This window comes from Anopheles arabiensis, chromosome 2 (genome assembly GCF_016920715.1).
Source record: "Anopheles arabiensis isolate DONGOLA chromosome 2, AaraD3, whole genome shotgun sequence".
NCBI classification, from domain to species: domain Eukaryota; kingdom Metazoa; phylum Arthropoda; class Insecta; order Diptera; family Culicidae; genus Anopheles; species Anopheles arabiensis.
Window position 1 is genome coordinate 78484547 of NC_053517.1, and position 27777 is coordinate 78512323.

Sequence of the window (27777 nt, forward strand, 5' to 3'; positions counted from 1 at the left end):
ATTTTGAAGGAAACGTTTAATGACCCTTGACGAAAGAAACTTTTCTCTCCCTTTCCCTCACGCCGAATTAGTGGAACCTCCTCCTAAGTGGAAGGAAAGCTTCCCGATGCACTTCCGCCCGGAACACCATTGTGTGGATAAGGGTGTGCGTGCCAGATTTGCACCAAAGTTTTCAATTACGAGGGACAAACTTTTCGAGTACTTTGCCCGCTATGGTAATAAACCCATAAATCCACACACCTTGGACCCCTGCAGAGCCACGAAAGAGAGAGAGAGAGGTTAGTTGGTCAAATAGTCAAATCAGGGAATGGCATATAGCGACACAATTTCGTAAACATAACCCGTCGTATCGAGGAAAGGGAAATGAAAATGGGAACCAAATTTGTCGTCAAGTTTGATGGTCATAAGCAGTATGTTCGGTGTGTTGGATTTGGACGTTATATTTGTCGATTTGGAGTGCGTAAAACGTTTTGGACCGATTTGAAAATGAAGTTTCTATGCTGAAGTACTTGCTTGACTTGTATTCAGTACGACCGCAAGTGCAGTTGTCAGTGGGTTGGACAGAAAAATTCAAAATAACAACAAAAGAACAAACTCTTCAACAGTATGGAACAAAGGATGTACATGTCGTTCAGTGTTTATGGAGGATTTTATCACCAATTTCTATGCATGCACAATGAATGATACCAAATGCAAATATTGTTACTGTAAATAGATGTGTAGGATGATGCTTCGTTTTTTTTAGAATTTTATGAACAAAGTTTGTCAGAAATGAGAGCTGCTTCGTCTTAATAACAAAACTAATTTACACAAACTTCAAACTATGGATATCTCTGCTAAGGACTAAGAATAACAACAAGCAGTAAATAAGAGGAAATTAAAATTTAAGATAACAAGTTAATCAATTTTTAAATAGAATATTTAGTACACTCAAATAATCTGCACAATAGCATAGTGACCACAAATACTCATTAACAGTAGGTGTTTATGCCATTATTTCTACTTTCCACCTGTTGCTGGAACAGCAATACAACTGTTTGTCTTCTTTTTTTTAATAAAAAGACTTAGTCAGCTTATGTCTGACTTATCAAGGTCAGGACGATCAGAAATTATTCATTTGAATCACAAAGAACGCACGGCCGTAAACATAAACGACCTTTCGAGGGTTATACAACATTCTTTTGCAATACTTTTTCTCGTGCAAATAATTACACCTCTAATTAACGAGGACAAAAACAACCATTTTACGCTTTTACAAGCACACATTTATTTAACAAGAACCAAAGAACGTTAATAAGAGAACTATTTCCATAACACATTAATTATATACTTGAGCAACACCACTTAGGAAATGTGTATTGAACATAATAAAAGGAGCCATGTCGCGACACGTTCAATTTCCATCTACGATCAAATATCTTGCTTTTGCTTCATTTTGCATCGCAAATCAAAGTGCAATAGCACAAAATTCCTCCGGTCAAACAGCCCGTCAAACTTCCCCGCCACAGAGGCGAAGCATAAACATTTGTACACATCTTCCTGCATCAATCTCAACAAAACGAGTGCAATTGCTTGATTTATTGCTGTCGCTATTTCTGCATCCCGACAACGCACAACTGTGCGCCCGGGTCGCGCACAAAACAATTAAGCGCCCGAAGCGCATCGTGAACGTGAGAAGGTTTCGCTTTGTTTCCAGTGGAAGTGTGCAGCGAACATGAAAATGCACAAGCGGAGCCTTTGGAACGCATCAGATTGCACCGACGCAACTGCGCGAGAAGGAGACTGAGGTTGGTTGAGTGAGCGAAAATAAAACGCACTACTAGATTCCCTCTTTTTTTTGCATGACTTTCCATGCCGTGTTTCCTGTGCCGATTGGCCATGCACAGAATGGACGCATATCGGAACGAGCGAAATGTACCCCCGCCGAAGATTTGTGCATTCTGATTAACACGGATGAATTATGCGATCGTGTCAGTTTACGCACGTTCCGCTGGTAACATCGAGGATGTGCACGAGGCAGTTTGGTGGGTTTGTTTCGCTCAGTGCGAGCAACAGTTTGAATGGAAGAATTTAAAGTAAGAAAAAACAAACACACACACACATACACAAACATTTCGATTCGAACGAGAACTCAGAACGAGATTATCGAGGAAGGAACACAGCTTCATCATCTACCGAACTCCGGAGCACGGGCTTGTTTCGGCAAAGTGTAGAATAAAGTGTTTACACGCCACGTTCAAAACACATTTGTTTGAACACTTTAGTTTATTGGCGAGATGGCGAGATATTCCCGGAAAACATTTGTTCTGTGTAGCTTAGTTGCAATGTAACAAAAATGTTCCTTTCTCTTCGCAGGAAACGGCAACTGTGCGCAAAACTGCTACCCGTTTCTTTACAAGAGCAAATAAAAACACAGGGACACAGGGAAGCGAGTGGAACCAAATATGCAAGGAAAAAGTAAAAATATGTGTAAAAACATTTGAAAACAAAAAATACACAAAAGCCCACGATAAAGGGGAAAAATATGAACATGAAAACTATAAAAATATGAATCGAACCAGTTCTTACATTAAAAGTATAAGATTGGTTCTTTGGATAATCCTCAAAACGAAAAATTGAAATAGTTGAAAATATAACTTCCTCCAGTTTCCATTCCTATTTGAGAATTTATTTTACTTTGGCAATGTTAATGCAAGTTTATTATGTAAAAACTTTAATCCTTTAACGGCAGCAGATATGATAAGACATAAATAATTAGAGATACTGTTGCCATCGGAATACAAAAAGAAAGGCTGGGAATATATGCAACGATGAAATACACTACATAAAATAAGAAAACAATCCTGTTTCAAAAAGTTGTGTGTACAAGGAAGTATAAGAACCAAACCCATCATGGAGTAATTTAGAAGAAACGGAAAACTTTTCTGCTTACTTTTGGTTTTGGTTCAATTCGCTTGGTTTACCACATCTGGTATTAATTTCGTCGAGTTTTTCTGCTACCATTGCAGTTCATAATACTGCTGAAATAATAGTTTAACACTAACTTGACTGCTGGTGTCTAGAAAATAGTCTATTTTGTTAAACAATTCTGAAGCGCTCATTACGTTTCTACCACCAATAATTTACAAAGCATCTTTTACGTTAAACTACATTTCTTCTGAACAAACAATTCATCTTGACGAATCTTCCGAGCAATCATTGCGGCATTGGCGTTTGAACCGACACCCGGTTTGCTTACACAACTGCAAACATTTTGTCCGAGGTCGGGGTCGTGCGAGTGAGAAGCCATAACTTTCCGAAAAGGCAAAGGTTTAAATTTACATACCATACCGTTTCTAAGAAAAATAACAACGGGTTCGAAAAGTGATCCTAACTTGCTAACAAAAGAGTAACATTTACATAAGGCTAATTACGTTACAAGCTATCCTTTGTGGGGATAAAAAAGAGATTCAATTAAAGCAAGAGAATAGTAGTTCAATAATTGCCGAAGATGCTAACGCGGTGAAGAGATTCATACGAGGGAGAAATTAATATACCTTTCCTTCTAAAGCTCTTTTACATTTTGCTTTAAAAAAAAAACATGTTCCACCGATCGCTATGCTTAACCCATTTTTTGTAAGCTCATTAGCTGCGGGGGGGGGTTCGGATGGGGAAGCATTTCATTTTCCTACCCTTAAACCTAATCTGCTCGAGGCATCACCAGCGTAGCCTTTTCATCCTACTAATCTCGGTGGTTAGGGGAGAGGTGATTGCTCCACTGTCCACTTTGTTACATTTTGTCTTACAAGCCGGCCATCTATCTCACTAGGTTGGAGAGGTCGCTGTAGGGCACACACACACACACTCAGACATACATACCAGGAACTAGGTGTTACAAAACCTTATTCACTTTTTCTTTCACTTTACACACGAAGAGCGTAATAAAAGGAGCGGAGCAATGGGAGAGATTTGGAAATTGAAAACTGAGGGCAACTAGTGTGTGGTTGCACATGTTACATGATCACATTATGACGATTCACGATGAACCGATATAGGAGTAGTAAGGTTATAAAACCATTTTAAAATCTGTCAAATGTCACCGAAAGTTCAAATGATAAAAGAACATGAAATATTAACTGCCGCCGAAGTCCTCCATCTACCATTCCGCAAATAGTAGATTCAAATTCAATTTCAACACAATTTCTTGCAAAGATCTTGACATCAACACGTGTTGGCTGCTAGAATAAGGATTCATGAAATTTACTTCAAAAGAATGATATTATAACACATAGGAACTTGTATTAAAATATAGGATTTGAGGAGCTCCCAACACTTTATCATTTGTACCATGTTAACATTCTTCTCGAAGTTGTATAACTCCATTAGGCTACGAGGCGACAACCCCAACTATTATCTTAAAACGCACAAAAGTGTGTCCAAAGGTAGTGTTCACTTTTGTGCAATCAAAGTCCCACTTATGTTGATCTAACTAAAGGGAGTTCGTACTTCCTCCGCAGGGATGGTACGAGCCAACGTGCCCTTTTTGGTTATTGTGGATTGATTGTAAACCACGAAGCACGAAACATGGGACGGAAGAAAGAAAGCAATCGAAAAACCGCAGAGAGCAAAACCACGTCATCCATCTTTCGAGCGGCGGCCGTCTGGTGGTTGAGCTGAGGCGCTGCTGCTGCCCGCTAACCGAACAAGTTGCTGCCGCTGATGCTGCTGCTGCTGCAGAAGCACAGTAACGTAACCTAATTGTAGTTTGCTGATGAATTGCACTAATGATATACCTCTACACACACTCACATACATTCATGACTTTCACACGTCCGCGCTCGACGGCGATTGGAGTTGGTCGTAGGTTTTATTTTTTACCCCAGCACAAAATCACTCCTCAGCAAGAACCTTACCATCGCACGCTACAAACTTGATGCAATTACACTTTCTTCACGTGGTGCATTTCTTTACGATGGCTGAGAAGACTACATCCCTTCTTAAGCAAAGGGATTGGCTGTGGAGTAGAAGAGCTGAAGGTGGCGCCCGCTGGCGTGACTTGCTTCGAAAGAATGCATTGTGTCTTTACGGATGTGTTGGCCAGTGGCTTCAGAATACAGTTTTTCCCCTTTCTCAATATGGCAACATCATGAACGGTGCCACAATTTGTCCTCTAACCGCAACACTTCGATCCATTCTTCCTTCTGCTCCTTAGGCTGGTTTGGTTCACCAGGAAGTTTCATTTAAGTTTCGCTACCCACCGAGCGTGCCCCACAAAGCCCATATTTCCAAAACGGTCTCACACTTAAAAAACCGCAACCGATCCGGAATATCTTCAGCAAATGTGGAGCAAAGAAAAACAAACAAAAAACTGCTCCCTCCACACTGTTACTGTACTGGAAGGAAGAAAAAAAACGGCAAACGACATAAAAAAACAACAACAACAACTCCGGCTGGATATTCTTAACAGTGATTGATTACTTTCCGACTTACAGTCGTTCTGGAAGCTGAAGCCAAAGTCCGTTACGCGGACATTAAACTGACATTAGAAACTGGACTACGAAGCGTGACGAGAAGTGAACGATTCCCCGGCCACCGACTTGTGCGTTGTTGCCTTTTTCCATCCATGTCTTTTTTTTTTGCTTGATCGGATTTGCAACCACATCGCGGCTGTGCTCATAGCCACAATTAGAAATCGGTCAAAATGGAACAATCATGTCGTCCTGCAGTGAACAAACCAGGAACCGAAGGGAGGCAAGATTAACTTTTCTGCAGGGCGGCAACAACGCGCTGAAAGCCATGATTGAAAACGTACACTGTGTGTAACGCAAAAAATAATAATAATGGACCACTTTAAGCAAGCGCCAAAGTTGTGCTAAACACTCTGGTTTGGGTTTTTATAACCCAACACACGGCGAGTTCTTGTGGAGCGCCAAGCTCAACCCGCAGAAGCAGCAGTGTGCAGAATGTGCACAAGTATCGCCCGAAGCGAACGAATGCACTCCTTCCTTAAGGGATTTTGGTTTCTTTCCTCCGGCAAATCGTTTAGCACGTTAAATGATCGATGAGTTTCAATTTAATGGACGTGTGTGTGTATGCACGTTCCATGCATCGTTCCCGAGCGTTGTTCTCCTTTACGATGCACCTTACACAATATTGTGTTGTTCTTCCAATGTTGCTACATTTTTAATTTCAGGGTGAAGAACAGATCCTACACGATTGATTAGGTTATACATTTTAAAGTTCTAAAAACCAACCAAGAAACGGATGGTGTTACTGAAACCATGCATCAATAGTGAATCTTGCAACGGGGAAGCTTCAAAAGTGCTTTTATAAATCATTCCCTCGAATCGAGATTGATGTTAGTGATATGATGATGAGGATTTAAATGAATAAACATGTTTCACAAAAATCCCTCCAAGGACGAACCGATGAACCGAGATTGAAAGGCAATAATTAAAACCTGAGATATGGGATTAAATATGGTTCCACCACACCGCGTAATGATTGATCGATTCAACAACTTTTTTTTTGATGAAAAAAGTGCAAACTTAATTGGCATTGGTTGGGAATTAAGAAACCGAAGAAAAGAACGTATTGTATCCACATAAACCGATTAAAGCAAGCTTCAGCTTCCATTAAATAAAATAGCATAAAACGCGGGACAAAATTACTGATATACATTGGCAAAAATAGGACTAGGTGAACCACTAGCTATCAATCCATCAAAAGGTCCCGTAAAGTTGTTGGTCAATAAGCAAGGTGAAGGTGCATTTTCGTTTGATTGAGCCGAAAGTATTTTAAAACCAATTGCATGATCTTGAAATGTGACTCAAAACAAGGCGGAAAGAAGTGACATTTCGTTTCTTTTATTTAAAAATAATCTGCATGAAGCCACACAAACTCCAAGCTACATAAATTACATTCGTCTTGAACGATCGATGCACAGATGCCCTTAGGCTACAATCTCGCTGGAACCGCCTTTTGGGAGCTTAGTCATTAATGTTGCAGCGTAATAAGAAAATATGGAAAGGATTGTACCGTAAACACTCCAAATGAAACGAGCAAAAGCACATTGATAATCAACGAAAACCTTGCAGTGCAGTCGATTTTTTCCGTTTACAATGGGCAGGCAACAATAAAGCGAGATGAAATCGAAGTGATACTGCCCCTTAATTGAGGTTCTTGCACTTGCAAAATCATTCGGGGATTATGTGGATGTTTTCGGCTGTGCATACTATAAAATATCTTGATATATTTTCTCTTTAAATGCGATAATTTAAAAAAGAACACATAAAGGACGTTACATTTCATGTTCAAAAGGTAAATTTGTTAACCACGCATTAAATACGTCCCACCACAAGCTAATACTTTTAATTGTTGCCGCTAAAATGCCGACGGAAATAAACAGCGATAACTATCCCATTTCCCGTAATATCCGACATCCGGCGATAACACCAACTCTTCCAACGCTTTTTTTATCTGAACTCTTTATACCTTTCTCACCTCACCAGCTTGCCGCTACAAGAACTCCCAGTTCTTTCTTTTCAACAACGCCGCTGGCCTAACAACTTCTCAGCCTAAAATAATAAAAAAATAGTCCTTCGAGCCGGATTGGTTAGGTAAACTAGCATCCGAGAGCAAGTCATTTTGCCGGATGGAATAAAGCAACAAGATAAAATTGATGTTTTTTATACGGCGATGTAAAGCGAAAAGGTTGCAACACAGGTAAGTGTAAGAGGTACAGCGTCAATGATGAAGAATTGTCAAGCAAACAAACAAAACGAAACAGTAAAACCCAATGTCTCGGTAGCACCAGACCGGTTCACTTTTTCCCCACGGTCATACTGTCGTTTACACTCTTCTCGCTTTCATCTTTCAAGAGCGATAGGGGATGGAGGAGAAGGAGTTGGTGGTGTGTGCACACATTTTGCATGGTCACATTTTTCCATTTCCCATTACCATTCGTCGTCTTGGGGAGCAGTTGCCCATCTCCGGTCGCTGATAATTGTCGACTTACGAGCGAGCGTTTCTGCTGGCGACTTCCGTTCGACTTTCTGGAGCACGCACGCTACACTGCTGTGGTCTTCCAAAGCACGAACTTAGCCTTACCTGATGCAGATTGGAGGTGTATGAGTTCCATTCTGTATACACCGTTTTTGGTCCTCAACCTACAAGTCTCTTTCTCTCTGTAAGAGTATGCTTGACCACACTGCAACAAAAGGCGTAAAATGGTGCGCGTATGGCAAAGAATCAACAAGTTCGCTCGAAATGGATAGCTTAAGACCGTAAGACCTCCTTATGCCAGCGCCAGGGATTGTGTTGTTGTGTGCTAGCGAAAACGGCACAAGTACACAACACACCCGGTGCTGCCACACCGTTCCCGAGCGAATCGACAAACGGAAAAGGTCAACTTCGAGCCGGAGTACTATCAACAGCCACGACCGATCGCCAAATACAGCCGAGAACGAGTGCATGGGAGTGTAAACGATAAGACGCTTGCGCTTGAAGGTGACCCTACAATTAAATGCACGCAAAATTTACATTTCATTCTATCCACAAGCGGAGCGCGGATTAAAGTCAAAAATGGAAGGTTGAAAGTTATCTGCATTCAGAGCAAAAGGGTAAGATTTGAGGATTTGCTACTTTGGCACTATATTTGAAATAGATTATAATGACTTTCCTTAGCTGTTAGAGCTTTATTAATGAGTAGTTATATTTCTGGAGAAAACCAAAAAAACGAATGCATTTGTTGGAACAAATCCCAACGCCAATAGAATGATTATTATATTCTGGAACGGAAGTGTTTTGTCCAACCTATTAAACCGGTTCTATTGTTTTCTTTTAAGCTACGATACTATAGGCCCTGGGTCTGTGCCATTCCCTAGACTAATGAATGGTTGAAGATCAATAATAATCTTAGGTCCAGGATACTTAACTATAGCCAACCTGAAATAAAACTAAAGACATTTATTGGTTGGTTCCCATCAATTTTGGTGGGTTCCCATATTTTTGGTGCGTTCCACGATTTTTGGTCGTTTCCCAGAATTTGTTGGTCCAATTGTATTGATATCCAATTGGAAAATACCAATAAAATATGGGAACGAACCAAAAATCTATAGGATACGACCAAAAAATCGTGGGAACGCACCAATAAATCATGGGAACTGACCAATAAATCGTGGGAAACCCTGTATGCCACTAGTCTGAAATATGTTCCTTGAAGCTGTATAAAAAATTAAATTCCTTTGCTAACAACCTCCTGAACATATCAATCGTTAAGCAACTCACTAAATCAATTCCCATTACAAAAAATAACTCCATTCCACTCCGCTCTATACCTCGGAGTTTGCTGGACACACGACGGCACCCTCCAATTCACGCCATTCAGCTAATGAAGTTATCAACCGATACTTCAGATAGTGCGGCCACACGTCCAAATTCCAAAACCTCCATCAACTCAAAAAGCTTGCCGATACTACTACAGCTCACCGTAACGAACTGTGCTTTATAATTAAGACAATGTTGATGATGATGATTATCGCCCATACACAATAGACGGATCGCCGACAGACAGACACTTGAAAGCGAACGAATGACACAGCAACATAATTAATAAGGAATTAAAAGGCCACGATTTGTTCAACCATCCAGGGGTTTGCTTCACTACATTTAGACTTATGTTTTGATGGGCGAGCTTGAAAGGCACCTTCCTTCCTAGATACTGTTTTTAATAGGAACCATTGGTATGGAAATGGAGCCAAGTGAACACTGTGAACTGCCGGACTGCTGGAGTCGGTAGATTACACCGCTTCTATTAAAACAAAACCCGGAATGCTTGACTTCCAAGAGCATGTGGAACGGGTGGGCGCACTTTAGCTGTACAAATGTTATCTTTAGTCTTATGCGTGATTGAGCAGAATCATGTGTGTGTTTCCACTGTTTGCGCCAAGAGTGCTACATTAAGCCCAATGTTCAACGTTAACTCCAATCCGCATCAAAAAGGCGTAGGAGGACAACCATTGGCTACTGTACCGTCCGACACCGAGAGACACCGCACATTGTTCGTGAGAAGGACACCAGAGACGCCACATACACGTACGTTGAACTGGTAGGTGCACTGAGAATAGCCACCGTGTTACTTTCGGACATTCATGCATGCTGCCATTTCCCCACCCTTGACACGTATCGCGCCACCCGTCCGTCGACTTCGTCGTCGTCATCCGTATCTTGTCCCGTATCTCACCGTAATAATTGGTTTGCTTTTAGTGAAGCATTTTAATGACCGCGCGCAACAACAAACAACGCTATCCATTGAGCTAATCTACCGTTGAGCCGACGACAGACGGCTGGAGTAATCGTGCGTCCCCCGGACGACACAGAACCATGGCTCCACGCAAGATCTGAAGAACTCAAAGTGACGAAGGCATTGTGTACACATCGCTACCCCAGCCCACGCGCCGGAAGAAAGGCGGGCTTTATTCTTGGCCGAATGCCGACGCATTTCGTGTTGAAGTAGCAATAACACTAATTGATTCGTTCCATCTTTGGAGAGATTCCGCGCCCGCCATATCTTTAGGTGGGACATACTCAGGTTGGAGGAGGTTGGGGATAGCGATCCGTCACACGTAATAAATTCACCAGATGAGCAGATGAATTGTTTTCGGGAGGGCCTCAACGACGTCCTCAAAATTACTCAATACATAAGTAGAACACCTACAGTATTGGGAGGCATCGAGCAAGGCAATTTAAAGCGAAATAAAATACCTTGATGTACGCATTCAACAGCTGCGCACGTATTCTAGATGGTGTGCGTTTTTTTTTCGAGCTGTAATAACTAAAAAATCTTCAATATTCTTTTTATAGTGAAGTTTCCAACAGCGGGGATGATATCACGCACGTCACCGACTGAAAGTATGTGACAAGAAATTAAATTAATCAATTAGACCTGTTAGTGGCCAAGACACGCAAACTCACGCACGTACTGAACAGGGGAACGTGATAGGATTGTTGTGGTGAGTTGAAAGAAAAAAAACAGGACCCAACAATTCTCACCGTACAAATAACGGACCACAGCCTTTCGACGTACTAGCTGCTTTTGGTGATTTCGGACAGTTTTGGATAGCCCAGTCGTTTTCTTGGAACAGTTCATGCTTTTGTCCTTTATCCAATTTGCGATACGAAATCCCTTTAATAGAATCTGATCAATTCTGAGATAGGACGGCTCTCACCCTGGGCAACGTCGGACTCCCGTTGCAAATGGGTTGGGTCTTTGTCCGAACCTGCCAACATATTCACAACAGATCGCAATCTAAACTGTCACTCACACAGGGGTTTCGCAAACGGGTTTCTTACAGTTCCTTCGAACAAATCGCCGTGCGCCAAACAGCAGCAGCAGCAGCAGCAGCAGTGGTAATGCCCTCCTAATTCACCGGTAACGAAATGTCTTACTTCACTTGGGTGGTAAACAATCGCGCACAATACTGATTTATTGTCAACAGGCATTGATTCGCAATGACCACCCCGAATGGCTTTGATTGAAATATTGGATAAAACCCTAGCAGCACACGATCATACGAAAAAAGGCGTAAGAATGTGTGAACACTCCCAAACATTCGTCTCTAATTCCCCGTTGTATGACTGTGGCGTTTTGGTTGTGTGGTTTTGCGTGCTAGATCACACAAATAACCCGATAGCACGTAAGGAAGTGGTTAACATTCCGTGCACATACTCGACCCTGCCCAAGGTGTGAAGATGGCATTAAATGCTACGCACGAGCTTCCCTTCGATCCCTCTTTTTACGTTCAATTGCACTGATTTCAGAAGAAAAAAAGTACAAATAGCAACAAAAAGTTTACGCTTAGAATCTAATAAAAAAAAGAAACAAAAAGATAACCAACATAATAAGGAAATTACTTAAAGTTTTGATACGGCACGCCACAATTCTACCAAGAAGCCCTTCTTTAAGCCTTAGAGTTGTAATCAGACAGCACTACGAAAAACGAGTGAACTCTAACCAAACGCAAAAAAGTGGCAGATACTTCGCTTTTGCGCCAACAAACAAGCATGGTACTCGCGCAATTGATTTTAATTAAATTAATTAATTCAATTTTCCTCCCACTTCCAGTGTTGGTTTGTCTGTTTTGCATTTTATTTTGCTCAAACTAGCCGACACGAAGAAGCTCCCCGAGCAGCACCATTGCAAGAGCACCACGACAAAGTGGTACCGCGTTTCGGTAAACCAATCTCGGTGGGCATCGCGTTTACGCCGTCGGACGATATGCACCGCGACGTGGGGATACAGGGCTGTGAACTTGAAAAAGCTTCTTCTGCATCACTGGTAGGGTGCAAGAGCAATTCAATTTCGTGCGCCACAGTATGTCACGAAATTGCACTGCTAGTAAAATGTTACAAAGGACCCATGAAGTGCAGGCGGCAGCCGATAGAGTACACGTTTTCCCCATCGAACAGCCCATCTTCAGCACACTTTGTACAAAATGCGGGCAGTGCATCAGGCCGGAAGAATTAAATGGTTTAGGTTGTAATTGCATATTTTTAAGTTCGAGTCTCGCAGTGTGCGAACGGAATGTCGCCAATAAGCCAGTTGTCTGCATTTTCCACTGTACCGCAGTGTGTGTTATTGCCCTAAAGTACTCATTTAAATAGTCATCATGGTCTGTTAAATACTTGGTTCCTGTGACCAGCATAATCGGGCCACGTGAACATTACTTGGCAGAATTTAAATTGAATTCACCGCCGGAGCACCCTAAGAGCAGAAGATACAAGATTTATAGCACGTTTTAATGGCCAAACCATGAACTCAAATAGTTTATTCAAATAGTGGCTTTTTCGGGTATTAGGGTATTTTTTTATTTGTTCATTTTAAACACGCTGTTGATAGAGTAAATTATTCCTTCGTTTAAATTTAGGCACATTTTGAACATCAGTTTTGCAACTGCATAAGTACTGGAAACATTTAATGTTTCATGCTCTTATTCTTAAATCAATAATTGTAATGGACAACGATATCATGCGTTACTTGCTCTTTAACTTGAATAAACAACGTCATTTCTTCTAAAACAGGATTAACAATAATCTTGATAGCGATCGTTAATGCGCCCGGAAAGACACACAACAAGCGAGGACAGAGGATTCATCCGAATTGAAGCAAACTACATTTGACACAAATTGTCCCAATCGTAAGAGTTGTCTTGTCTTTCGGGTCGACTGATGTATACGAATCGTTTGCCCAAAAGGACACACAGCCAAATCAAGGTAAAGACGGGGGAAAAACGTGAAATCTTCAACAAATTGCACCCACAAATGGGTACATAAAAATTCCGAAAATCTTTTTTTTTCTCTCTGCTACTTTTTATGGAAACTTTTACGTCCGATTTCTTTCCCCATCAAACCGAACTCCAGATTGCTTATCTTAGGAGTATGATAAAGAGCGTCCTATCTTCATCTGTCGTTTTTTGCGTCTGTCTCTTTTCCAGCGTAGCAAGTTGAAGCCATTTTTTCAGCAACGCAAAAAAAACAGTCATCCCTTTAGTAACATTAGTCATTTTACTGTTTTTACTGTCATGTCCACGTCCTATCCTTGCTCACCAAACTTGCGGCCTGGCTTCTTTCATCTCCAGTCAGCAGAAGAATTATCTTGTTATGTTGTTGTTGCATTGTTTTTTCGTATCTTTTAAACGTTTTGTGGTGAACCTCAAAATACAATTTTGCTACATTTTTGCTACATCCATTATCCACAATTGTTGTCTACAAAGGAACACCTAAATACCCTTAATCCTGGTTTTGTCTCAAATAATGATAAAAGGACCATAGAACAATTTTGATCCCATTGTTTCTTGTTAACAAAAAACGTGTTTTCAATTTGATATGTTCATAATACTTGTGAATCATTGAAGGGTAAATTTTAGAATAAGGTATTCCATTAAACCATTAAACATAAATATGAACATTTACTGTTAATTTGCAAACTAAGTTAGCATCAAAAATACATAACATAAGCGATCTGTTGTATTATGTTCTCCAGATTTTTTATACAGTATGTTTCTGTTATATTTCAAATCCCTTCCATCCTAAGGTTTCAAGGATACATTTGAAGGTCAGTGATGCTGCTGTATTTTTCCGATCGTAATTTTTTTTACCATAAAACCTCAAGTCGTTTTAGATTTTCAGCTGGTCCCACGGGAGGGCTCATAAAACCCTTGAAACCTTTTTGAAAAATTCAAAAACACATTGAAAACATTTTTCACACCACCATAATCATAAACCGTAGACTACAGGCAATGGGCCACACTATAAGAACCGAGGCACGACGACTTCATGCATTTATTTTTCATTATTTAATTTCCCTTCCCATGCACCACATATCAAGAGTTCCTAGGCTTTTTTCTCGTTAATTTTCAAACTCCAGTCACGTGTCAATCGTCACAAACAGACACACGTAGGGTTTTCCGCGTTTGCTCTCCCCTGCAGTGCCCGTAAGGAACATCCTTTTTTCAAACACACACACACACACATAGTTCCAACCAACACACATAGAACGGGAGAGGAGCCTATGTTCTGCTTTCAATTGATCTTACACTTATCCTCAATACAAACAGCAAACGTATGTAGGGAAGAAGGAAACAAAGTCGGGGGAGCATTTTAAATTGAAAAGTCATCATTGGCAGCAGTATGTTTGTGTGTGTGTGTTTGTGGCAATGCTGCACTGAAGCTGAGAGAACTAAGCCCGATCGCACAAATATGCCCCTGAAGGGTGTACGGTGATGATTACCCAGTGGACTTAATCAAATGGTCGCACTTCCCAAAATGACCCCGCGACGGCATCCACCTCAGCAGTCCCTTGCTTTAAAAAATAAACGCTCAGGTTTTGGCTAATTTAGAAAAATTGGTATTCCACCCAGGGAAAAGCAATTCATTCCCGCTACTGCTGGTACTGTTCCGCCGAGTGCCGCCGTGAGTTGGCATCTGCCATCGCATTCGAATGATGATATAATTTTATCCGAAGGTTCTCCTACCAGCCAGACGAATCGGGTTAAAGCGTGATGAGGGCGGCCAAGTGGGTGTGAAAAAATCGGGGAAATGATGCGGGTCGTTTGAATTTATCTACAGCAACCCTCTCTCTCTCTCTCTCTGTCCCCAACTTTCCTTCCACTGCTCCGGCGGACGGTGGAAAATGTTTGTGCCGGGTTTTGTGCGTGTTGACAAGCATGCGAGGTGCTGGCGAAGAATAAAAAGTGGAATCATAAACACTATCGCAGCACGTGACCGGGCGCGTGAATGTGCAACAATTGTGTGGCCGCGCGTGTTGATGATGAATAGATTCAGCCGAATGTTGGCATCTGTTACCAGCTGAAGATAGGCTCGGCTGATGTAAAAACTGGTTTGAGAAACAAGAGTGACAGAAAACTCAAGGTGGTAGTTTGCAGATTAACGCTGAAATGTCTTGGATATATTTTCAACACTTTTATTAGGTATTAAAGCAAAAAAACAAGGCCGAAAAGAAATATTTAAAGTTATTTAGAATTTATCAACTGTCACACATAACGATTCCGAAATAAGCAACCCATACTTAACACCTAACACCCCCAACACAGCTCATCTTTTTTTGACATCTTTAGCATCCTTCCATCACACCCCCCGGTTTGCTTTAACCATCACCGGGAAAACACAAAAAAAAAACACATACACGTTTCCGACATTCGCCCTTGAAGCGAGAAAATCCCAACAGCTACGTGGCACCAAGCAAACAAAACATGTTGTTCACATGTGCAGAATGCAAATCTGACCCTTTACCATGGTACCGCGCGAACAACCCAGCCCTTGCGTGTTTGCTGGGGTCCTATTTCAAACAGCGTAATGCCGACACAACAACGAAGATCGGACAGAACGGTGTATTACCAAAAATGGGAACCAAAAATCAGAAGAAGCAACGACAACGTAAAGACGCCGTAAAATACGAGATGTGTCCAAGGGATTTCGAGCGCTCGAGGAATTCGGTCGAAAGGGACGCCGGTCGAAATAAATCTCCACACGTCGCTGCTTCGTGGCGTTTATTCCAATGCGATGTTTCCTCTCTACCTCCCCGAACAGTAACCTAAACGTGTATGGATCATTGAAGTAGTCGAAATGGCTTCCAAGGAGAAAGAGCAACAAAAAAATCGATCCACTTGCCAGTATAAAAAAGACGGAATAACAAGCGATTTAAACAAAAACATGTCATCTGTCAAGTTTTTTCATCCTCCCGATAGTGGCAGGCCCCATTGTTTTATGGGTAGTTGATTGAGGAGGAATCCCAACATTTAGTATGATTTCTTTGTGCCTCTGTACCGGGATCGGGCTGGCTTCGAGAGGGAGCTAATGTGCTTTTAACCTCCTCTGTCCTGACCATTAAAAACGGTAATACCATTTTAGGTGTTGTGCAGGAATACATTTACGAGCGCACTATAAAGCAGAGAGCGAGCCAGACACATTAGCCAGTCTCAGTCAGTCACAGGGAAGACGGTTAGGTGGCGATCGAATGAATGATCAAAGCAACGCAAAAACTAGGCCAACTGCAACCTGCGATCGTTTTCTTGTGCATTTAAATGGAACGTAAGTGTCTGTAAGAATCAGATATGCAGGTTTATGGTTCATTGGACAGCTTCGTGATACGATGATTCATTTGATTCACAAGAATAGTCTAAAAGTCCACTTGTTTTGAGGAAACTATCAAAGTAAGAACATAGAATTGTAAGTTAATATTTACGGTTATTGTATCTTTTGCCTTGTAGAGCATCATCCTCTTTCTGATAAAGAACTAGAGAATTGAAAAAAGCGAATTCCTCCTTGCTTTAATCTCCAAAAGAATAATTTCCTTTTCATCATCCGTAATGCAAGCATTCCGATGCGCTCGAAAGCGCTTCGCAGCAAGAAAATTACATTTGCTACCCCCAGTCGCACCTTACTCTCGATAAATGAGATTTTATCCCTGGCTTCCACAAACAACAGCAAGCATGGCGTGATTAGCGATTATAGCTGTCACGGAACCTGAGATGAGAGAGATCCTGCCGTCCCTCCGCTTTGTACGCGCTTGAACCACGCACAATCACATTCCCCTCGCAGTGGCCCGCCTTCTTCGCTGTATTAGCAATGGACAGCGTAATAGGCCTGCCGCTTAGAAATTCTCAAGGATTTCGCAGGTCTCGCTCGTCACGCCATTATTCATCGGCAAGAAACTGGCTGTGGACAGGAGGGGGGAAGGGGGCCGGTGGTAGCCAATCTCTCTCGCTCAAGAATGCAATCCAGTGTGATGAATATTTATCGCCAGTATGACCAGCAGAAGCCGTTGTCTGTCAGAGCACTGGATATGGCTTTTCACAACAATATCACCTTTCATCCGGTTCGATTAGAATGGATATCAACGGTTCTTTTTGTTGTTGCTACTGCTGCCTACTGCCACGCAGGCGCCACCTCTCGGAACAAAATCCAAGCTCATCAATCATACCTAATTTTCCCGAGACAAGAGTGTCCGTGGATAACCAGGGCTTTAAAATGGAGTGTCTCTCTTGGCACCTTCTACACAAAACTTCTACAAAAATATATCTTTACATCCAATGTTTGACTTTACGTACAAAATGGATAGTTTTGTTTACTTTTGTAAGTGCTCAGAGCACAGGTGTGGATAGATGTTGAACAGAACAGAACTCGACTGAACCTATACAAACGACAGCGCCATCTAGGTGAGTTGTACCATTCATACTAGCATATCAACTCGTCCAACACGTTGTGAGCAACGCATTCCCTTTTAAAGGTCTGTAACACGTTTAACCTTTGCTACCAACACTATTACCATGTGCACCGTTCTCGGTGCCTAATCGCCGCCAAGCCTAGCGTCAAACGACCGTTTCAGTTCCTTTCCCAGAATAGGTTCTGTAACTTCAACAACCTGGAAACACTTCATTTTTATGTTTACGCCGTCGCCACCCTCGTAGCTGCCTCGTAGTCGTTGCCGTCCTCATCGATGGCCCTTTACCGAACAAGGGCCAAGGGTCCGGAGAATTCGATGAGATTTTTATGACGCTCTACACGAAAACGTCTGTGACCACCAACAACTGTTAAACGAGTTTTTGTTCCTTAACGCAATGATTGTGAGTGCTTTCTTTTTCTTTTTTTGGTGCACAATGTATTCAAATGTTCAACCACCAAAACTTCGCTTCACAGACGCCATCTTGTGTCTTTAAGCGTAACCATAACAACGGAAACTGTGGACGGTCTTTACCGTCGGTTCCGGAACTTCAATGAAGCTATTTTTACTAAATGAGGCACAGCTTATCCAGCACAGCTAGCACAGGCTTTTTATTTCTAGCATTTGGTGTGCGTGATGGATCATTGGGTTCTTTCGGGAGGGGTTTCCAACAGGAATCCTCCATTCATTAGACGGCGTGCTAATCGACACTGTAGCCGTAATGTGTGAACGTTGAATGTGCATACAGTTTTACTGTGACTAATCTTCCTACCCCTAAGTCCAACCCCTTTTACGCGCTCTGCATGCTAAGCTTAACCGCTGCAAGCAGGTCAGCATTCATAATGCTTGGTTACAAATCACAACCCAATGACCCAAATTGCGGAAACCTTCATATCCCACAACTTGCGAATAAGTGAACGAGCGGACGTGCCTTATCGACGGGAGTTTCGCACATCTGGCGTGCCACTGCCAAGGTGCAAGGCTTAGTGAGAAGCCTGCCAATAAAGAGGAGCAGGGCCACCGGGATACCGAAGGTACATGGTCAACAGGGCCAACTTCCCGTCCCTTTTTCTCCCGGGGAGATTAAGCGTAATCCTGTGGCCAACCGTTTCTGGCAGAGCAATCGAGCAGGGCAGAGGGGAGCAAAAAATTAAATAAAACACAGCCCAGGAAACACCTTACCTAGACAAATTTTCTGCCCATTCGTCTTCTTCGTGCTTCTGACCTTCCTGAACCCCTCCCCACTGGAACTGAAAGGGGACGCACGTACAGATGAGGCGTGTTGGTTGGTTCAAGACAAATGTTACTCCATTTTATGGCTTGCCGGAACACACAGAGCACGAAATCTTATAGCTGCAGTGTTTTTTTTTTCTCAAACATCCTCACATGAGTAAAGTTCGACTGGTTCGACATAACCTCACTGACTGTTACCTAGCACCGACGACCACAATAACTACCACCAGCGCCGCGGCACTCTACTCGATGTTGATGATGCTTGATGTATTTCGCTGCTTGCTTGGATGGGTTTCGCTGCATAAATCATCTGCAGAACGGACCACCAGCAGAAGGAGTACCCATGCATCCCCAAAGCGCTATTTCTATTCTGAAAATCCCCAGTTCTCATTTTCCATCCCTTTCGTTTTTGCTGCAGAACAATCTCTCGTCAAATAATCTGCAAGCGTGCTGCCGACTCTAGACGAGTATAATCCGAAGGAAAAACTAGCAAAAGGATTGGAATAGGAAATTGAGCATATAGTGCTGCCCCTCCCTGCCTAATGCGTTATTCCCTTTCGTGTGGAGCATGCTCCATGAAGATTTACGTTAATTTTGCGCAATAAACCATACACTGAGGATGGAGCAAACTATTTACTACCACATCGACCAGAGGGAAGATTTCACCGGATTTTGAAATGAAAAGGCAAACTTTCGACAGAAAATGGTTAGAAAGTTATGTTTCAAAAAAGAAAAAAAAATCTTACGTACAAATCGAAGGCAACGTGTGGAACTATTCCATCAGCACGTCTCATCTGGCAAGTAGCCCTTCAAAACGGTGCACCCATTTCACTTGATGCGAGTAGTGATAAACACGGACGAACATCTTCAGAGGTTCCCTCGGTTAGTACTTGAACGCCACACCCGCGGAACACTTGTCCTTGTGACAGTTCAACAAGTTCTCCGGGCAAGTGTAACGCCACTTTTCTTCGTCCTTCGAATGGTCAAGTGTGTATTTCTTGCGGCTCTACGTTACACGGATACACACAATACCGCTCTGTCCCTGGGTGTCAGATTCGGATGCGACGCAACACGACTCGTACATTCTGAACAAAAAGGTCTCAAAAGTGTAGCTGGGAAATTTATTACTAGTATCGTTGTTTCTTGGCGGATGTTATGGCCAAAAAGGAGAACCTCTCCATTCTCAGAAATAAACCGTAAATTGTTATGCAAAAGAAAACAATGTTTCACAGAAGGACTTGTGCATGTTGATTGTTTACCAAATCCTTTTTAAGGTTAGAAATCACAGAGCACTTTAAAGAAGTGCACAGGCTATTGTAGCCATCCTGAAAGTATTCGACCGAAATCAAGAGCATTTTTGAGTTTATTTCTCTTCTAAAATTCATATCAAGTATTCTTATGGGATTTAAGAGTCCTTTTGGAATTACTTTACTATTATAATTGCTCTATATCATCATATTTTTATAAAAAATATAGTGAAACACCTTACAACCTTCACGTTAAGCGTCTTTTTTGTAACAAAATCATTGAATTGATTTTAAAATTCCAATCCAATGTAATCAATACCAAACTCCATCAATCGCTCATATAAATTAACTTAAATATCTCCAAATATTAATTACCCAAAACGAACCTTTTAAAGGCTACCACGCCTTCAACGGTAACCCTTCGAATTTACATAATTTCTACCCATTCCCTGCTTCTTTTTACCATCCCATAACCTTCTAAGTGACTTTAAATACCAATAATGTAGCAATTTCAAAACTCCCAAATGGACTTATCATATTAAACCCTCCCTCAAAACACAAGAGCAACTTGAAATCGGGTCAATTGTGCTGGAACACACAAATGCCAGCAAAGCAATACCGTGAAATGAAAAGTAAAAGTTTAAAGCTTTTAAAGATTGAAACAAAAAAACATGCAAAAAGGTCCATTGATTAAAGGGTGGAGGGAAAAGAAATGAACTTGGCAAAACAAATGCTCCACTCTTAATGATGATACCGAAAAAAGGCTCGCCCATGGAATGGAAAACTGTCGTCCGCGTTGCGATGGCTCCGGGCTTTTTTCCGGGTGTTAATTAATAATTCATCACCAGTACACTTCTCCAATTTTCGCATGCAACGCACGAGGCACAACAGAAACCCTGACCAGAAGCCAGAAGAACACGAATGTGGTTTCAGTCGTTACCGGAAGTGCTTCGGTGGGTCAGTGATATACGTACAAAAGAGAGCATTGACAATCCCTTTCGGCTGGCGTGACATTAGGCAGTATAATCGCTAGGTAGTGTCATCCTGCCGAGTTAACGAAACTGCTCCTGTCAGCTCCTTTTTTCCCCGCCCATCACCAGGACACCGTAAAAACAATGGTCCCCATGCGTGTGTGTGTTTTTTGCGATCCTCATCCAAGGATTGTGTTTATACGACTTTCGGGAGCTGTTTTGGCAAAAGCTGCGGTGCTGGCCAAAGAGGTACCACTAACTTCCGATTAAACGCAACAACCTAATGTGAAGCAAAAGCAAGAGTGGCCGCGCACGAGGAATGAATGAATTTCCCCCCAACTCGCCTGAACGCGCTCGCAGCTTTATGGCCACTTTGCGGTTGTTCGACCATTGCGCACGTGAATTGCTTGCGTACCGCCGTATGGCACCGCACGTGTCACAAGCAGGAAAAAGTATACACGTAGCAAGGAAAAACATCGCCATTAACATCGAGAGAGCGAAGGAAGGTCGCCCAGCCGAACTGCCCGAAAATGGCACGAGAAATTAAGCACGCGCATTTTTGTGACTGTGTCCACTTCTTGTTCCTTGCAATTACCAAACACACGCCCGCGCACACACCCAAACAACGCTCGTTTTATTGGTAATTTTGGGTCCAGTGGCTCTAGTGCGAAAGTAAGCCCGCGAAAACAAACGACCAAACGACATCTGCTGCGACGTGATTATCGCTTTTAATGCGTCCAGCGCCCTGGAAAGGGGTTCAACGGGGGTTCGGCGAAAATTACACTCAATTTAACACATAACCCTTGCTAGTGGCCACTTGAGTTTGGTGTGTTTTTCGCTGTACCACCCCGAAACATTTGCTTTAGTTCCAATGTCCACCAGTGTCCTAGTTGATCGATTTAATCCTTTAACCCTCTTTAAGGAACAAGTTTTGCGCGAGCGAAGACTAGTTTCACTACAAAGTTGGGTAAGACAGCATCCAGAATGATAAACTTTCTTGTCCAAAAACTTGCAAGGCTCAGGTATGAGATGAAACCGAACACCACCGTGTGAAACAAACGTGGGGGAAAGCGGGGCAAAATGGGCATGTTAGGCAGTTTACTGAATTTTCTTTTGAATTTGCCACAAAACACAATTACTCTCACATAATTGTATGTCTCCACTATTTATCTATGGATTAAAATTGCCAAATAGCCTGAAAATAACTTGAAAGACATGGAAAAAGTGTAAAATAAAAGCTGATGTTTTACGTGATGCTATTTTGTCACGCGGGGCAAAATGGAGAAATTTGTTAAATGTATTCTCTTCCTATATTTTGTTTTGCTGTTCAAGAAAACCCTTAAAATTCTTCCAAAAATACATTATTTAAATAAAAAAACTGTAGCACATTTCAATCTACAAAATCGAATCTTATGAAACTGTGCTTGTTACCATTACTATTGTGGGGACAAATAGAACACCATATTCTCACCATAGCCGGTCTCGTAGTACAGTCGTCAACTCGTACGACTGTACTACATGCCCGTCATGGGTTCAATCCCCAAATAGACCGTGCCGCCATACGTAGGACTGACTATCCTGCTATGGGGGGAAATCAATTAGTCACTGAAAGCCAAGCCCATAAGTGGTACAGGCAGGCCTTGACCGACAACGGTTGTTGAGCCAAAGACGAAGAAGCCTCACCAAGCGCCATACGTCAAAAGCATCTGCCCATTTTGCCCCACGTGCAGCATTATTGTATTTTTTGTTATATTAGTAAAAATACACATTCAATTGCCTTGCTTTCTTGAGACAAATTGTAAATGAATATAATGCCTTTAAAAATATACCATATTAAACTTCCACGTAACCCTGTGACACTGCTTCAAGCTTATTTTCGAAGTGGCATTACATCAATAACATCAATATGCTACTAAATCTTATTTTGTATTTTTCTTTGTTATTTGTTATTTAAGGGGTATAAAACTTATATGGTGTTCATAGAACACACCAAATAATACATTTTGAGCATTGGAATGTATCTTTGCTGTGAAATAATGCGTAAATAGAGGGCTCTCATTTTGCCCCACATGCTCATTTTGCCCCGTTTACCCCTACATAATGCCTTCCCTACCTTGAGGGCGAGCTGCCCGTTTCATTTAGCAAATTATCAACACTGTATATACAACAAATAGCACCGTCAAAATGGCCGCGGGAAAGGAACAATCTCACTCTCACTCTACCACGCTTCTGCGCTTCCGGTCATGCTTAATGGTGGTAATTTCGCAAAACTTATTCTACACCAGACAAATAAACCGCTTGCGCTTCACTGTTCCGCATGTACGCAAAGTTTATCATTTGCTAGATGATTTTAAGCTCCATTTTCAGTAAAGAAGCAATGAGGAATAATTCAAAATGAGCGTGGGGACAACGCAAGTGCCCGAAGCGAAACTTAAGCAATCAATCGGAAATGGAGCGGTTGTCTGTTGACAATGGGTTGACTGTTGGCAGGATTTTGCTAAAGGGTTTGAGAGTTTGTTCGTTTGTTATCAATTTGCCAGTCAACCAGTCAAACCAAGCAAACGAGTGCCATCGTCAAGTGTTGTGCTTAACTTTGTCTATGAAAGTTGAGTAGCAGTTTAACAAAAGGATGGCAGTTCGATCGATGACTTAGGGCATGGCATACTATACAAACACATGATAAACAAATGAAATGGTAGAGACGTTCGGCAGTAAAGAAGTCACTGTACTAATAATAATTAAAACATACTCTACATGGCATTGTATACAATCCTTGTATGATTTGTACTTGCGAAAAGAGTAATCTTTCGCAGAGGCCGTGGCTTGAGAGAACCATTAACATTTTAGAATAAATCCTAGATTAGTTATATACACTTTGTCGCTCTTTATATAAGTTGAAGAAATAAACAAATAAACAAAATAATAAAATTCGATTACTTACAAGCAACTCTGTAAAATATTGAGTTGTAAATACTAGAAAATACTTTTTGACTTATAAAATAGATAACATACTTTATGCTTCATTGTCATTTAGTGTCAAATTGGATTATGTTTCTAATGTACAATAGTCTTAATATCCATATTTCACATACATTTTTATGATTCAAAGCAAAACTTCGTTTCAGCAACGATGTTCCCATGATAGTACCGGTGTGAAATGATTCTAGCATAAATACCTCCTCCTACAAACTATGCACCAAAGACACTTCCCCCTCTAGCAAGACAGACAGACAGCGTGATAGGAAAGTTTAAAATTCCCAGAACGAGAAGCAAAATGCAGGTAGGTGACGAAGAATTTTGCAAAATACCATTCCGCACAGTAGAACAAAAGCAATCATGTGCAAAAAGGAGACGACCAAGAGGTATTTCATTATGAAGCATATAGTGCTGCTGCAATACAAAATCATGTCCTGTCTGGCTGTGCAGGAATTTATTTAAATTTGTAGTCCTTCTGGGCGGCTGACGAGCAACGAGGGGTCCTTTGTGGAATTAAAGCATTAAAATGGATGATTTCCTTTCCTGTTTAGTGAGTGTGAGCAGCTATATAAGCAGTAATTAAATGTTCATTCATACATCTATTTATTAAAAATAGTTTGAATATCGTTGACCTACATTCAAAATGGTATCATTTTAGCAACGTAAATGAACAGGAATGAAATTGCCTGATTGGCACAGCTTCCCCGATCGATATCTAAAGAAACAGCGCATTGCAGTAACAATCGACATGCAAATTATAGTGAAAATGTACTGCACACGACGCCATGTTCGCATTCACAAGCGGCCGTACATTGATCGTACATAATTAATTGGGATCAAGCAAATAGAAAGCAACAAGCATTTGCCAAATTCAGCTAAAAATGGAAAATTCGTAGACATAAGTTCTAAACGGTCTTGTCTTGTTGCTACTGACAATCAAATGGGCAAACTCACTACCTAGAAATAAACCTCCAAATATCATGCCTGCGATCGATCGCGGGAGGAAACAAATAAAATTTATGATTTCCTTTTTTTCCTAATCCACCACACTAAACTTTCATGAACCGTATCCGTGGAAAAGTGTGTACCAAAGTCGGAACCATTCATCATCCACCAAAGTTGCTGCGTTGTCAACCGGGTCTCAGCCATTTTCCTCTGCTGCCCACGATCCTCTATCTCTTTCCACCACCAACCACACCCGTTGCGCTATCGTCCAAAACGCACTGTTCTACACTGCGCCCGGGGAGGCCAATGTGCTTCGCGATTTAGCACTTGGATTTGGTGGAGCATTTTCCTTTGCTTTTCCGAAAATAAAATCCCATACCTTTTTCGGACCACATCGGATCACATTGCTGTTGTGCGCAACAACACTCTGCTACACGTACACCCGGTTGGCCCGCTTCGCATACAAGTCATGGTCGCGTAAAAGCAGCATAAACGCGAACCGATAATTTACGCTTATGGATTTTCGTTGTCCCTTCTTTTTTTAGATGGAAAGTGATTAAACTGTAAGTAGCTGATTTACGATCAGTCGGACCCGGGTAAACGACTTGATCGACGAGTGTTTTCTTCCTCCTTTTCTTTGGCTATTGGAGTTTCACTTACGAGACAAATAAAAATGCTCTCCATGGCAACCTACCGATACCAAAGGAGTTTGTGGGTTTCGTTCGCCCTGAGGGCCAGACTTGTCCGAAAACAAACCCTTCACGTGCGTGGTCGTGAAGCAGAGTATCATAAACCCATGGTGAGTTAAGGAAAATTATTACCATTTTGAAAGGGGCACAAAGGCCTAAGGTAATCATCATCACACAATAGTGAAATATTGGCCCCGCGATGATGATCCACAGCAGAACAGAGATAATATTGACACAAGACCGTAAACATGGCGAAATTTTAGCAAAGAAATAAGGCCATAATCCAACAATCTCAGTTTGAATATGTTTTGATAAATAAATCCAACTAAGCAATACTCCCAACCAGTGCTGCAAAATGTTACTGTCGATATCATAAAAAAATCTGACTGAAACAAAATTCATATCAGCGTCACGTACTCAATTATGATAATCATAGGTGATACTCAGAACGGTTGGTGGGACTAATACATGCTCATGACATGTTTCCGACCATCGCTTGGTCAGTCACTCTGGCATGGCATTTTTTAACTGTGATCAGTTCTGGAATATGGCACTGACATAGTCATGACAAATTCCGGCTGAAACAAAATCATGTCAGCGTCACGAGCTCTTCTGTAATGATCAGAGGCGAGCCTCAAACAGTTGGTGCGACCATCACATGCTTTGTGACATTTTGTGCTACCAACTCTTGGTCAATCACTTGGACGCTACATTTTCAGTCGGTGATCATCGCGATGGTCATGGGAGATATGCGGTGCATGCAAGTGGTTCCAAGAAACCAAATGAGCCTTTTTTTGTCGCTCTGTTTGACCCGACCAATAATCAAAACAGATAGAGGAAGAAAGCATGCTCATTTTGTTGCTAGAGCCCACGCGCCAAGTATATTCCAAGAATGTCGTGATTATCGCCGACAAAAATGTCGTGACCAAGTGAGTGATCAAAAGCTGGGTGCTAAACTAAATGTCACCAAGCATGTGATTGATTCTCCAACTGTTTGAGTATCGTCACTGATCATCTCAGTTGTGTACGTGATCTGATTTGAGATTCGTTTCAGTCATGAGTGTTGATGACTGAAACAGTGGCATTTGGCAGCACTGTCCACAGCCAGAAAAAATCATGATTATGCTTGCGCCGGCATTAAGCTAAGCTTGTCAGTTAGAGTATCGCGTTGAACTCAAAAATTCACATGTCGTGTTCAGCATGTCATTACGCACTTTTTTGACTATCAGCAATGAGCATCAAGCTACCACGGATATGTTCATTGCTTTCGTTGGTGAAAATCTCGTGATACTCATGACATTTTGCAGCACTGCTCCCAACAGTACATATTATCGCCGGTAGTATCGATTAAAACTACTCCTACTTTGCAGTAAATGATTCATCACCGAAGCATGTCCCATCACGCTTGTCACTTCCAGCGCCTTTTTGCCCTACAAGCTTGTTCATGAATGCACACAACTGTTGTGTGCGAGTGGCCTGACGGAGGGCAACCGGATGGCGCCTTCTTTCTTCCAATCGTCAACTGCCGCCCTTAGAACCGTCCGTACGTAGCTTAAACGGCATAAAAAACCGGCCACTGACGGCAGCTAATTCGCGGAAATTATGCACTTCCCCCCGGGTGAGGAGACCCATCTGCGTGCCAGTTCGCAAAGACGATGACTCACCAGCTCAGCGTCGTGGCAGCTGGAATGGCCTCTTCCCCCCACGGCCACCATTTGCGACACTTTCGGAAGGTGTGTTGCTGCGCGCTCCCGCGGTTCTTATTTACACTAATTGATCCGATAAGCATCATATGAGTGTTGAGAAGTCGATACCCTTTTCTGGGCGCACCCCACCAACATAAGTACGGCAATCGTTTCTTGCAAGCAAACATTCTATTACAGTGTGTGTGTGCCCTTCTTGTGCCAGGACAAACAGACCTCCCCTCGTACGAAAGTATGCCACGAGACGTCACACAGCTGAAGGTTAACGTTTGGCCTGCGGGCTTTGACAGACAG

At 41.9% G+C, this 27777-nt stretch overlaps 1 protein-coding gene across 2 annotated transcripts in view; it reads right to left on the reverse strand.

The window, feature by feature from the left end:
• LOC120893569 (breast cancer anti-estrogen resistance protein 1) overlaps positions 1 to 27777 on the reverse strand; it is a 125900-nt gene that overhangs the window by 74764 nt on the left and 23359 nt on the right. The window lies entirely within an intron of this gene.